The sequence below is a fragment of the Phyllobates terribilis genome, unplaced genomic scaffold (genome assembly GCF_046119375.1).
Source record: "Phyllobates terribilis strain yellow unplaced genomic scaffold, ASM4611937v1 Scaffold_11__3_contigs__length_659146591, whole genome shotgun sequence".
NCBI classification, from domain to species: Eukaryota; Metazoa; Chordata; class Amphibia; order Anura; family Dendrobatidae; genus Phyllobates; species Phyllobates terribilis.
This window is the reverse complement of record NW_027362771.1, coordinates 626,444,155-626,458,890: the sequence shown is the minus strand read 5'-3', so window position 1 is coordinate 626,458,890 and position 14,736 is coordinate 626,444,155.

Sequence of the window (14,736 nt, the reverse complement as noted above, 5' to 3'; positions counted from 1 at the left end):
AGACTGTTTTAGTGCCCCTTGGAAGAGACGTGGAGGTCACAGTAGCTTATCAAGACGGTTTAAATTCCTTTTGGTAGAGTGGTTGAGGTCGTAGTGGAAAAAAAAGACAATAACAATGCCCCTTGGAAGAGTGGTGGAGGTCGCAGAAGCTTAACAAGACGGTTTTAATGCCCCTTGGAAGAGTGGTGGAGGTCGCAGTGGAAAAAAAAGACAATAACAATGCCCCTTGGAAGAGTGGTGGAGGTCGCAGAAGCTTAACAAGACGGTTTTAATGCCCCTTGGAAGAGTGGTGGAGGTCGCAGTGGAAATAAAAGAAAATATCACTGCCCCTTGGAAGAGTGGTGGAGGTCGCAGTAGTTTAACAAGACGGTTTTAAAGCCCATCGGGAGAGACGTGGAGGTCGCAGTGGAATAAAAAAACAATATCAATACCCCTTGGCAGAGTGGTGGAGGTCGCAGTAGCTTAACAAAACGATTTTAAATCCAATTGTAAGAGTGGTGGAGGTCGCAGTAGCTTAGCAAGATGGTTTTAATGCCCCTTGGAAGAGTGGAGGAGGTCGCAGTAGCTTAACAAGATGAGTTTAATGCCCCTTGGAAGAATGGTGGAGGTCACAGTGGATTAAAAAGACAATATCAATGTCCCTTGGAAGAGAGGTGGAGGTCGCAGTAGCTTAATAAGACGGTTTTAATGTCCCTTGGATGAGTGGTGGAGGTCACAGTAGCTTAACCAGACAGTTTTAATGCCCCTTGGAAGAGTTGTTGAGGTCACAGTTGCTTAACCAGATGGTTTTAATGCCCCTTGGAAGAGTGGAGGAGGTAGCAGTAGCTTAAAAAGATGAGATTAAAGCCCCTTGGAAAAGTGGTGGAGGACAAAGTGGAATAAAACGACAATATCAATGCCCATTGGAAGAGTGTTGGAGGACGCAGTAGCTTAATAAGACTGTTTTAATGCCCCTTGGAAGAGTGGTGGAGGTCGCAGTAGCTTAACAAAATGGTTTTAATGTCCCATGGAAGAGACGTGGAGGTCACAGTAGCTTAACAAGACATTTTTAATACCCCTTGGAACAAATCTGGAGGTCACAGTGGAATAAAAAGACAATATCAATGCCACTTGGAAGAGCGGTGGAGGTCTCAGTAGCTAAACAAGATGGTTTCAATGCCCCTTGGAAGAGTGGTGGAGGTCACAGTAGCTTAGCAAGATGGTTTAATGCCCCTTGGAACAAACGTGGAGGTCACCGTGGAATAAAAAGACAATATCAATGCCCCCTAGAAGAGTGCTGGAGGTCGCAGTGTCATAAAAAGATAATATCAATGCCCCTTGGAAGAGTGGTGGAGGTCGCAGTAGCTTAACAAGATGGTTTTAATGCCACTTGGAAGAGTGGTAGAAGTCGCAGCAGCTTAACAAGACGGTTTTAGTGCCCTTTGTAAGAGACATGAAGGTCACAGTAGCTTAACAAGACAGTTTTAATTCCCCTTGGTAGAGTGGTGGAGGTCGCAGTTGAATAAAAAGACAATAACAATGCCCCGTGGAATAGTGTGGAGTACACAGTAGCTTAACAAGACAGTTTTAATGCCCGTTGGAAGAGAGGTGGAGGTCGCAGTGCAATAAAAAGACTATATTAATGCACCTTGGAAGTGTCGTGGAGGTCTCAGTAGCTTAACAAGACGATTTTAATGCCCCTTGAAAGAGTGGTGGAGGTCGCAGTTGCTTAATAATATGAAAATAATGCCCCTTGGAAGAGTGGTGGAGGTCGCAGTCGCTTAACAAGATGGTTTTAATGCCCAATGGAAGAGTGGTGAAGGTCGCAGTGAAATAAAAAGACAATATAAATGCCCTTTAGAAGAGTGGTGGAGGTCGCAGAAACTTAACAATACGATTTTAATTCCCCTTGGACGAGACGTGGAGGTCACAGTAACTTAATAAAACGGTTTTAATGCCCCTTGGAAAAGACGTGGAGGTCACAGTGGAATAAAAAGACAATATCAATGCCCCTTGGAAGAGTGGTGGAGGTTGCAGTAGCTTAACAAGATGGATTTATTGCCCCTTGGAAAAGACGTGGATGTCACAGTGGAATAGAAAGGCAATATCAATGCCCCTTGGAAGAGTGGTGGAGGTCCAAGTAGCTTAACAAGACGGTTTTAATGTCCCTTGGAAGAGACATGGAGGTCACAGTAGCTAAAGAAGACATTTTTAATGCCCCTTGGAACAAACGTGTAGGTAACAGTGGAATAAAAAGACAATATCAATGCCCCTTGGAAGAGCGGTGGAGGTTGCAGTAGCTTAACAAAACGGTTTCAATGCCCCTTGTAAGAGTGGTGGAGGTCACAGTAGCTTAACAAGATGGTTTTAATGCCCCTTGGAACAAACTTGGAGGTCGCAGTGGAATAAAAAGACAATATCAATGCCCCCTAGACGAGTGGTGGAGGTCGCAGTGGAATAAAAAGATAATTTCAATGCCCCTTGGAAGAGTGGTGGAGGTAGCAGTAGCTTAACAAGATGGTTTTAATGCCCCTTGGAAGAGTGGTGGAAGTCGCAGCAGCTCAACAAGACGGTTTTAGTGCCCCTTGGAAGAGACATGGAGGTCACAGTAGATTAACAAGACGGTTTTACTTCCACTTGGTAGAGTGGTGGAGGTCGCAGTGGAATAAAAAGACAATATCAATGCAACTTGGAAGAGTGGTGGAGGTCGCAGTAGCTTAACAAGATGGTTTTAACGCCCCTTGGAACAGTGGTGGAGGTCGCAGTAGCCTAACAAGACGGTTTTAGTGCCACTTGGAAGAGTGGTGGAGATCGCAGTTGCTTAACAATATGATTTTAATGCCCCTTGGAAGAGTGGTGGAGGTCGCAGTCGCTTAAGAAGATGGTTTTAATGCCCAATGGAAGAGTGGTGGAGGTCGCAGTGGAATAAAAAGACAATATAAATGCCCCTTGGAAGAGTGGTGGAGGTTGCATTGGAATTAAAAGACAACATCAATGCCCCTTGGAAGCTTTGTGGAGGTCGCATTAGCTTAACAAGAAAGTTTTAATGCTCATTGGAAGAGACATGGAGGTCGCAGTGGAATAAAAAGGCAATAACAATGCCCTGTGGAAGAATGGTGGAAGTCGCAGTAACTTAACAAGACGGTTTTAATCCCCCTTTGAAGAGTGGTGGAGATCGCAGTAGCTTAACAAGATGGTTTTAATGCCCCTTGGAATAGTGTTGAAGGTCACAGTGGAAAAAAAAGACTATATCAATGCCCCTTGGAAGAGTATTCGAGGCTACTAAAATAGACTATATCAATGCCCCTTGGAAGAGTGATCGAGGCCGCAGTAGCTTAACAAGATGGTTTTAATGCCCCTTGGAAGAGTGGTGGAGTTCACAGTGGAATAAAAAGACAATAGCAATGCCCCTTGGAAGAGTGGTGGAGGTCGCAGTAGCTTAACAAGATGGTTTTAATGCCCCTTGGAAGAGACGTGGAGGTCAGAGAAGCTTAACAAGACAGTTTTAATGCCCCTTGGAAGAGACGTGGAGTTCACAGTGGTATAAAAAGACAATATCAATGCCCCTTGGAAGAATGGTGGAGGTCGCAGTAGCTTAACAAGATGGTTTTAATGCCCCTTGGAAGAGTGGTGGAGGTCGCAGTAGCTTAACAAGACGGTTTTCATGACCATTGGAAGAGTGATGGAGGTCACAGAGGAATAAAAAGACAATATCAATGCCCTTTGGTAGAGTGGTGGAAGTCACAGAATCTTAACAAGATGGTTTTAATGCCCATTGGAAGAGACGTGGAGTTTGCAGTAGAATTAAAAGACAATATCAATATACCTTGGTAGAGTGGTGGAGGTCACAGTAGCTTAACAAGACTGTTTTAATGCCCCTTGGAAGAGATGTGGAGGTCACAGTAGTTTGACAAGATGGTTTTAATACCACTTAGAAGAGTGGTGGAGGTCGTAGTGGAATAAAAAGACAAAAACAATGTCCGTGGAAGAGTGGTGTAGGTCGCAGTAACTTAACAAGACGGTTTTAATGCCACTTGTAAGAGACATGGAGGTCACAGTAGCTTAACAAAACAGTTTTAATGCCCACTGGAAGAGACGTGAAGGTCGCAGTGGAATAAAAAGACACGATTAATACCCCTTGGAAGAGAGGTGGAGGTAGGAGTAGCTTAATATGATGGTTTTAATGCCCCTCAGAAGAGTGCTGGAGGTCGCAGTTAGTGTTGAGTGTAACATACCTGGCGGCGTCCTTGCATAGTGGTCCATCTCCCACTGTGCAAGAGCTCGTACTTGATCTCCAGTCCAGGGTGTCTCTCTGGCTTCCCTCCATGCTGTCTGTTTGCTTCTGTGTCTGCTGCTTAAGGGTGGCGCCCGATCACTTCCTGCTTTTTGTACCTGCTGCAGGCACACCCCTTGTGCGTCCTCAGCCTATCGCTGTCTATCACCTGGTATTTAAATCAGCTGCCCCAATTAACTGATGCCTGAGCATCTTGCCCTGTCAGTTGGCTTTTGTCTCTGACATGTCAGGTCCTGTCTATGTCTCCTGCCTTGCGGTATCAGTTCCCGTGTCTGAACTGAGTCCTGTCTTTGTCTCCTGCCTTGCGGTATCAGTTCCCGTGTCTGAACTGAGTCCTGTCTATGTCTCCTACCTTGCGGTATCAGTTCCCGTGTCTGAACTGAGTCCTGTCTGTGTTCTCTTGTCTGCCTATCCTGGGGGCTGTATTTCCAGGCCTGTCTGAACACGCTCCTAGCCTGTTACTCCCGCCTTCTAGGGGCCGATTACCTAGATCCGTTCCTGTATCTTGTCTGTCCTGTCTGAACACGCTCCTAGCCTGTTCCTCCCGCCTTCTGGGGGCCGTATTCCCAGACCCGCTCCTGTATTCCGCTGCAGTGTCGGTCTCCTCCGTACACTCAGTTCCAGTCTGAACTCTCTCCTATCCTTTACCTGTTTTGCCTCTATGTCCATTCCCTTCCTTTTTCTGCAGAGTCTGAACTCGTACCTAACTCCTGCTCGTTGTCACTGTACTTCCGTTTGTGAGTTTGTGGTCCACTCGCTACTTCTCTGCAAGTACCCTGTGGGTATCTGGTTCTGCCTTTCCCTTCTAGTCTGTTCCGTGTGAACAGAGCCCTGTTCCCACCGCGTCGGCGGTTTTCGCTTTGCTCAGCTCTGTCCGCCGCGTCTGCGGTTTTCGCTTTGCTCAGCTCTGTCCGCCGCGTCTGCGGTTTTCGCTTTGTTCAGCTCTGTCCGCCGCGTCTGCGGTTTTCGCTTTGCTCAGCTCTGTCCGCCGCGTCTGCGGTTTTCACTTTGCTCAGCTATGTCCGCCGCGTCTGCGGTTTTCGCTTTGCTCAGCTCTGTCCGCCACGTCTGCGGTTTTCGCTTTGCTCAGCTCTGTCCGCCGCGTCTGCGGTTTTCGCTTTGCTCAGCTCTGTCCGCCGCGTCTGCGGTTTTCGCTTTGCTCAGTTCTGTCCGCCGCGTCTGCGGTTTTCGCTTTGCTCAGCTCTGTCCGCCGCGTCTGCGGTTTTCGCTTTGCTCAGCTCTGTCCGCCGCGTCTGCGGTTTTCGCTTTGCTCAGCTCTGTCCGCCGCGTCTGCGGTTTTCGCTTTGCTCAGCTCTGTCCGCCGCGTCTGCGGTTTTCGCTTTGCTCAGCTCTTTCCGCCGCGTCTGCGGTTTTCGCTTTGCTCAGCTCTGTCCGCCGCGTCTGCGGTTTTCGCTTTGCTCAGCTCTGTCCGCCGCGTCTGCGGTTTTCGCTTTGCTCGGCTCTGTCCGCCGCGTCTGCGGTTTTCGCTTTGCTCGGCCCTGTCCGCCGCGTCTGCGGTTTTCGCTTTTCTCGGCCCTGTCCGCCGCGTCTGCGGTTTTCGCTTTGCTCGGCCTTGTCCGCCGCGTCTGCGGTTTTCGCTTTGCTCGGCCCTGTCCGCCGCGTCTGCGGTTTCGAATTTGTCTCCCAGTCTGTACTGGACCCTACCCAGCCTGCGCTCTAGTCTGCCTGTTCCAGTATTCCCCGGTGTGGGTCAACAGCAGTGTCCGGAGTCTGACCTGGAGTAGACCCTGGTTCCTCTGCTCGGTTCCTCCCTGGTGCACTGGCGTCGTATGCCGTCGTGCGACCTTTGTCGGATCGGGCAGATACTTAGTTACGCCCCTCCAGGCACTCTCCGGTTCATGGCACAGTGGAATCACTACATAAACACACACACGCCAGTCAGTCCGGGCGTGTGCATTACAGCATGCTCAGGCCATGGTTCCCGTTGAGCCCCACGGCCTTCGCTCTCTGAGAAGTTTTCCAGCGAATACATGCATTAAAATAAATAAATAATTTTTTTTTTTTTTTTTTTCCCTTTAGCTGAGTTCCAGGCGAATTACGCACCCGTCCAGATGGATCTATCTGCTCTCGTTCCTGCGGATCCGCTACGTTATTATGGGGATCCAAGACAAAGTCGTGCATTTGTGGAGCAATGCATGCTACACTTCAAATTCTACCCTCTATGTTTTCCCACCGATCGGGTTAAGGTGGCATTCATTATGTCTTACCTGGCGGGTGATGCCTTGGAATGGATCAACCCCCTATATGAAACATAGGATCCGATCCTCCTGGACCTAATGGCCTTCCTGGTGGCCTTTCTAATGGTCTTCGATGATCCTAACCCGGAGGCTCCTGCTGAAGCTTCACTTCCCAATATCCCGGAGCAGCCCCAATGGGTAATGTGTGTGGGTAGCGCAATAGTCCTCCAGCCCAATGAGACTACTGCCCACCCAGAATCCTCACAGGGTGACTACGCTTTCCGGAATACTTCACCCAACCTCAAGAGGCAGTCCAGACGTGCTAGACGTAGAGGCAAGCCATCACGCCAGGGTCTGTCCTCCCTGAGACCTCCTGACCCCAACCTTGAAGTCCCTACTGAAGCTTCATCTCCCTGTATCCCGGAGAAGCCCCAACGGGTAATGTGCGTGGGTAGTGCACCAGTTCTCCTGCCTGAAGAGACTTCTGCCCATCCAGACTCCACACAGGAGAACTTCCTGCACCCGGCATCAGATGCTTCACCCACTTTAACCGGTGTGCATGTCCAAGGATGCTCCAAAGCTGTGGTTATCTCAGAGTCTGTGCATCTCTACTACCTGGCGGAGGACCCCCAGTTGCCTCCTGAATCCTCCGGGATACCACTCGATGACAAATGGAGAGAGACTTCTCTACACCCGGTACTCGATACTTTGTCCGCTTCGTCCTGTGAGCCTGACAATGGGTACCCCAAAGTGGTAGTTACCCCCAAGTCTCTACACCCCTCTGACCAGGCGGAGAACCTCCAGTTGTCTCCTGAACCCTTCAGGGTGCTACCTGGTAGCGAAAGGACAGAGACTCTCCTATACTCTGTACCTTATACCTCGCTCGCTTCGTCCACTGAGTCCAACCTAGTGTACTCCGAAGCAGTGGTTACTCCCGAGTCTCTACACCCCTCTGACCAGGCGGAGGACCTCCAGTTGTCTCCAGAACCCTTCGGGGTGCCACCTGGTGGTGAATGGACAGAGACTTTCCTATATCCTGGATCTGATACCTCGCTTGCTTCGTCCAGTGAGTCCGACCTAGTGTACTCTGAAGCAGAGGTTACCCGTGAGTCTCTACACCCCTCTGACCAGGCAGAGGACCGCCAGTTGTCTCCAGAACCCTTCGGGGTGCTACCTGATAGCGAATGGACAGAGACTCTCTTATACTCGGTACCTGATACCTCGCCCGCTTCTTCCAGTGAGTCCGACCTAGTGTACTCCGAAGCAGAGGTTAACCCTGAGTCTCTACACCCCTCCGACCAGGCGGTGGACCTCCAGTTGTTTCCTGAACCCTTCGGGGTGCTACCTGATAACGAATGGACAGGTACTCTCCTATACTCAGTACCTGATACCTCGCCCGCTTCATCCAGCGAGTCCGACCTAGTGTACTCTGAAGCAGAGGTTACCCCCGAGTATCTACACCCCTCCGACCAGGCGGAGGACCTCCAGTTGTCTCTTGAACCCTTCGGGGTGCTACCTGATAACGAATGGACAGGTACTCTTCTATATTCGGTACCTGATACCTCGCCCGCTTCATCCAGCGAGTCCGACCTAGTGTACTCCGAAGCAGAGGTTACCCCCGAGTCTCTGCACTATTCCGACCCGGCGGAGGACCCCCAGTTGTTTTCTGAATCCTCCTGGGTACCACCAGATAACAAGGTAACAGGGACTTTTCTACACCTTGTACCTGATACCTCGCCCATTTCATCCTGTGAGTTTGACAAGATGTACCCCGAAGCAGAGGTTACCCCCGAGTCTCTGCACTCCTCCAACCCGACGGAGGACTTCCAGTTGTCTCCTGAACCCTCTGGGGTGCTACCAGATAATAAGTGGAGAGAGACTTCCTTGTGTGCTGTTCCTGGTACTCCACCCGTTTCGTCTGTTGCTGAGGATGGCTGGATAGGAGGTAGCATCCTAGCTACGCAGATGAGACCAGTTTCTCCAGTGGACAGTGGAAGTGATCTCCTTGAAGTAAAGGTTTGGCCCTCGAATTCCCTGCGGAACATTCTGGCAGGCCTGAAGAAGAGGGGGCGTAAGGGGGGGGTACTGTAACATACCTGGCGGCGTCCTTGCATAGTGGTCCATCTCCCACTGTGCAAGAGCGCGTACTTGATCTCCAGTCCAGGGTGTCTCTCTGGCTTCCCTCCATGCTGTCTGTTTGCTTCTGTGTCTGCTGCTTAAGGGCGGCGCCCGATCACTTCCTGTTTTTGTACCTGCTGCAGGCACACCCCTTGTGTGTCCTCAGCCTATTGCTGTCTATCACCTGGTATTTAAATCAGCTGCCCCAATTAACTGATGCCTGAGCATCTTGCCCTGTCAGTTGGCTTTTGTCTCTGACATGCCAGGTCCTGTCTATGTCTCCTGCCTTGCGGTATCAGTTCCCGTGTCTGAACTGAGTCCTGTCTTTGTCTCCTGCCTTGCGGTATCAGTTCCCGTGTCTGAACTGAGTCCTGTCTATGTCTCCTGCCTTGCGGTATCAGTTCCCGTGTCTGAACTGAGTCCTGTCTGTGTTCTCTTGTCTGCCTATCCTGGGGGCTGTATTTCCAGGCCTGTCTGAACACGCTCCTAGCCTGTTCCTCCCGCCTTCTAGGGGCCGATTACCTAGATCCGTTCCTGTATCTTGTCTGTCCTGTCTGAACACGCTCCTAGCCTGTTCCTCCCGCCTTCTGGGGGCCGTATTCCCAGACCCGCTCCTGTATTCCGCTGCAGTGTCGGTCTCCTCCGTACACTCAGTTCCAGTCTGAACTCTCTCCTATCCTTTACCTGTTTTGCCTCTATGTCCGTTCCCTTCCTTTTTCTGCAGAGTCTGAACTCGTACCTAACTCCTGCTCGTTGTCACTGTACTTCCGTTTGTGAGTTTGTGGTCCACTCGCTACTTCTCTGCAAGTACCCTGTGGGTATCTGGTTCTGCCTTTCCCTTCTAGTCTGTTCCGTGTGAACAGAGCCCTGTTCCCACCACGTCTGCGGTTTTCGCTTTGCTCAGCTCTGTCCGCCGCGTCTGCGGTTTTCGCTTTGCTCAGCTCTGTCCGCCGCGTCTGCGGTTTTCGCTTTGCTCAGCTCTGTCCGCCGCGTCTGCGGTTTTCGCTTTGCTCAGCTCTGTCCGCCGCGTCTGCGGTTTTCGCTTTGCTCAGCTCTGTCCGCCGCGTCTGCGGTTTTCGCTTTGCTCAGCTCTGTCCGCCGCGTCTGCGGTTTTCGCTTTGCTCAGCTCTGTCCGCCGCGTCTGCGGTTTTCGCTTTGCTCAGCTCTGTCCGCCGCGTCTGCGGTTTTCGCTTTGCTCAGCTCTGTCCGCCGCGTCTGCGGTTTTCGCTTTGCTCGGCTCTGTCCGCCGCGTCTGCGGTTTTCGCTTTGCTCGGCCCTGTCCGCCGCGTCTGTGGTTTTCGCTTTGCTCGGCCCTGTCCGCCGCGTCTGCGGTTTCGAATTTGTCTCCCAGTCTGTACTGGACCCTACCCAGCCTGCGCTCTAGTCTGCCTGTTCCAGTATTCCCCGGTGTGGGTCAACAGCCGTGTCCGGAGTCTGACCTGGAGTAGACCCTGGTTCCTCTGCTCGGTTCCTCCCTGGTGCACTGGCGTCGTATGCCGTCGTGCGACCTTGGTCGGATCGGGCAGATACTTAGTTACGCCCCTCCAGGCACTCTCCGGTTCATGGCACAGTGGAATCACTACATAAACACGCACACGCCAGTCAGTCCGGGCGTGAGCATTACATTGAGCCACCCCCGTAGTGTTCGAGTTCGGTTCGGTTCGTCGAACACCCGTGTGTTCGCCGAACTGTTCGTCGAACACCTTCGAACACCGTTAAAACCAATGGCAGGCAAACAAACACACATAGAAACACATAGCAAACACCTTCAAAGGTGTCCAAAAGCTGACAAACTGCTCAGAAGATACAACTAACACATGGAAAAGTGACAAGTACATATAGTCATGCGAAAAGAAAAGAGGTGGAGGAGTAAAAGGAGGGGAGACACAGATATAGGCATGTCATGCCCTTCAAAAATCCAAAAAGTGAGAAGCCGACACGTTCAGTCCGCTCCTGCCCGTGCCACCTCCGTGTCGCCGGGTTTGTGCCAGAGCCGCGGTGAACCCTGACGGCCAGCCTCCCTCTCCCATTACTGGTGCCTGTCCGCTGGTGGGTCGAGCGAGCCCCCCTGTGGTGGTGGCAGCTCTAAGCTTTTTAATTTAAATTTTCTCTCTAATTTGAAGGAATACACTTTAAATCCATTTACAAGGATCTATTGGAGGGCAAGTCTCATGCCAGCAGCCGCGTAATTCCAGCTCCAGTAGCGTCCACTAAAGCTGCTGCAGTTAAAAAGCTTTTATAAGGATCGAGCTTGGCTGTCCACCGCAAGGCATCCTACTGCCAGTCCCAGCCCCTATGCCTTGGGGTGCCTCCTGATGTTCTTCACTGAGTATCCCGTGGTCCCGAAGCATTTCCTTTGAAAAAATTAAGTGTCCAAACTACAGGTGGTGTAGCTTGCTTAACAGCCGGGATAATCCGCTGACTAGCAGACACTGCTACTAGGCACAAAGTATTTCCTGGGCTAGATGCAGTTAAAAATTTGTAATTAGATGCTCTCGTTGGATGCTGAGAAAGCATTCCATAGAGTCTCCTGGCACGCCATATATGATTCTCTTAAAAAGCTTGGGGTAGGGGTCTAGGGGACCCTTTTATAGCCAAAATCACGGCCCTGTATCACAATACGTCACCTAGGCTGAAGATAAATGGAACTGTAGCACCCTGAGGGCTCGGTTGCTACAGCGGTATTGCACCTCACCCAGAGGTGTGATATCTCACTCTCAGGTAAGGATGGAGTGTGGATCAGGACCCGACCCGACACCTGCATACATTACACCACATTTCCGTGGGGCAGGGCGACCAATATGCCTCTGAGATGGGCACGACAGTCCCTGTCCCTGGCTGGAGTGGGGGGAGGGAACACTGAGGATGGAGCACCTGCTCTCATCAATTCGCCATAACCCCAATATTAGGTGGATTGAGGTGGGAGGCACCGAGTACAAGTGCTCTCTATTTGCTGATGATGTCCTAGTATATATCACTCAATCACATATATCCATCCTTGCTGTTATGGCTGAAATAGATCACTTTGTTACATGGTCAAATTTTAAAATCAATGCAGCGAAGTCTGAGGCCCTCGATGTCTCCCTCCCCAAATCCATATAGGATTCCATCCAGTCCAACTTTCCCTTTGCCTGGCCCTCACAGGGTATCAAATACTTAGGAATTCCTATTCATAGAGACCTCTCCCATCTATGTTATCTTAATTTTGGGCCCTTTATTGAACAACTCCATACAGACCACGGTTGGCAAGTTAGAACTGAAAGATTCACTACGTGAACCACTGGTGTTTTGTGGAAAAGCACATGTACACTGTGTTCCAAATTATTATGCAAAAAGTGTTTAGGAGTGATAAGGGAAGAATTTGTTTGTTTGTCAGTTAAACTCATTGATGGTGATGTGTGTCAGGGCTCTTTATATCACTGTAAGCAATTGCAGACACCTGTGCTAATTAGTTTGGCAGGTGTGTTCAATGAAAGGCAAGACTACTTAAGAAGGCTGTCTCACATTATTAAGCAGCCTACATTTTCTGCCAAAATGGGAAAGAAAAAGGATGTGTCGGCTGCTGAGAAGCAACAAATTGTGGAGTGTTTAGGTCAAGGCATGACTACAATCAACATTGTGCGATGATCAGGATGAAGTGTCTTGGCTATTAAGAAGTATGTAGCTGATTCACAGTACACACGTGTGCGTGCTGATAAGGGCAAATTGAGGACTCTTTCCTACAGGCAATTACGTCAGGTTAAAAGAGCAGCGGCAAAAAAGCCTTGTCATAGCAGCAGACAAGTTTTTGAAGCTGCTGGTGCCTCCAACGTCCCCCGAACAACAAGATGCAGGGTCCTTCAGAGGTTTGCAGCAGTGCATACGCCATCCTGTCGACCTCCTCTATCCACTTCACACAAGCAGAAACGGCTCCAGTGGGCCAAACATTACATGAAGACTGATTTCAAAACTGTTTTGTTCACGGATGAGTGCCATGCAGCGCTCGATGGTCCAGATGGATGGAGTGGAGGATGGCTGGTTGATGGACACCCCACGCAAACATGGCTACAGCGCCAACAAGGAGGAGGTGGAGTAATGTTTTGGGCTGGAATCATGGGGAGAGAGATTGTCGGCCCCTTTAGGATCCCTGAAGGCGCTAAAGATGAACTCCATAATGTATGTGGATTTTCTCAAACAGCACTTCCTGCCATGGTTCAAGAAGAAGAACCGTGTATTTCACAGCAAGATCATTTTTTTGCATGATAATGCACCATCTCATGCTGCACATAAAACATCTGCATCTCTGGCTGATATGGGCATAAAAGGGGACAAACTTATGGTGTGACCCGCATGCTCCCCTGACCTCTACCCCATTCAGAACCTCTGGAGCATCATCAAAAGGAGTGTCTATGATGGCGGGAGGCAGTTCACATCTAAGCAACAGCTCTGGGAGGGTATTCTGTCCTCATGCAAAACACTTGAAGCAGAAACCATCCAAAACCTGACAAATTCAATGGACGAGAGAGTTCAGAAGCTCCTTTCGAACAAGGGGTCCTATGTGAAAATATAACATCACCTAGAATAAAGTTTTGAGTTGAAAACTGTTTGATTTCAGTTTCTAATAACCTGCTAATGCTTATAATTTCAAAAATTACCATTTTTTTGGTCTTTATTAAAATGAAAAGGTTGATCGAAAAGTTTGGGGGATCTAAGAGTGTGGCAACCCAGTAGTCATGATTACTTCAAATTCTGACAATATGAGGGTCATGTTGCAGGTAGTGCAGCAAGAAGGCACTTATGTGTCTTGCGCATCTCGGAGCCCAAAAATTATTTTCCGGGCTAGATGCAGCTAAAAATTATTAGTAATTTTAAATCTGGTGGAGCTTAGTATAGATGGCCTAATAGGATCAGTGCTGCACACTGCTACAAAGCCCAAATTATTTTCCAGTCAAGATACAGATAAACATGATTAGTAATTTTAAATCTGGTGGAGCTTATTATAGATGGCCTAATAGAATCAGTGCTGCACACTGCTACAAAGCCCAAATTATTTTCCAGCCAAGATACAGATAAACATGATTAGTAATTTGAAAGCTTAAAACGGTTGGTAGGGTGATTTTAACCAATCATCAAGCTTTTACTCTCCCCAGGATGACACAGGGGTAGAAAAGTCGTTTCGGATCCATGATTTGTTCATCTTTATGAACGTGAGTCTGTCTACATTATCAGTGGAGAGCCTCGTGCGCTTATCTGTCAGCACACCACCAGCAGCGCTGAACACACGTTCAGACAGAACGCTGGCTGCGGGGCATGACAAGATCTCCAAGGCGTAAGTGGCTAGCTCCGGCCATTTATCCAGATTGGAAGCCCAAAAAGAGCAAGGGTCCAGTGACACAGTCATGGCTTCAATGTTTACTTGCAGATACTCCTGTACCATCGTCTCTAGGCGTTGACTATGTGTCAGACTTCTTGTCTCCTGTGGCGTTGCAAAGGATGGGCTAAAAAAGTGGTGAAATGATTCCGCAAAATTGATGTTACCAGCAGATACTGTGGTTCTGTTACGGTTTGAGTGCTGAACACTCGACGGTCCCATGGTTGGCAAGTTGGAACTGTGAGATTCACTACGTGCACCACTGGTGTTTTGAGGAAAAGCACATGTAAGATTCTGCAACAGTCTCTGCTGATACTCCTGCATGCGTGCATCCCTTTCTATGGCAGCAATAATTTCTGCAAATTTACTTTTGTACCGGGGATCTAACAGTGTGGCAACCCAGTAGTCAGGATTATTTCTAATTCTCACAATTCGAGGGTCATGTTGCAGGTAGTGCAGCAAGAAGGCACTCATGTGTGTTGCGCATCCCGGAGCACCAAGTCCCTGTTGTGTTGGTGGCGAGGTAACAATCATGCTTCCTTCCTCTGTCCTCTCTCCCCAACCTCGCACAACAGAAATGTGATCAAGGTCTCCCTCATCTGATGAGTCTTCCATCAGTTTGTCCTCCACTTCTTCCTGGGCTCCTGCACCTTCCTCACTAGTTTGGCTGCTACCATGCGCCCTGGTAAAACCATCTCCCCCACCCTCACATGCCTGCCGCCTTGGTGCTGCCGACCGTCTGGACCTTGCAGATGTTAGCCCTTCCGCATACAACTCCTCCTCCTCTACTTCCTCCA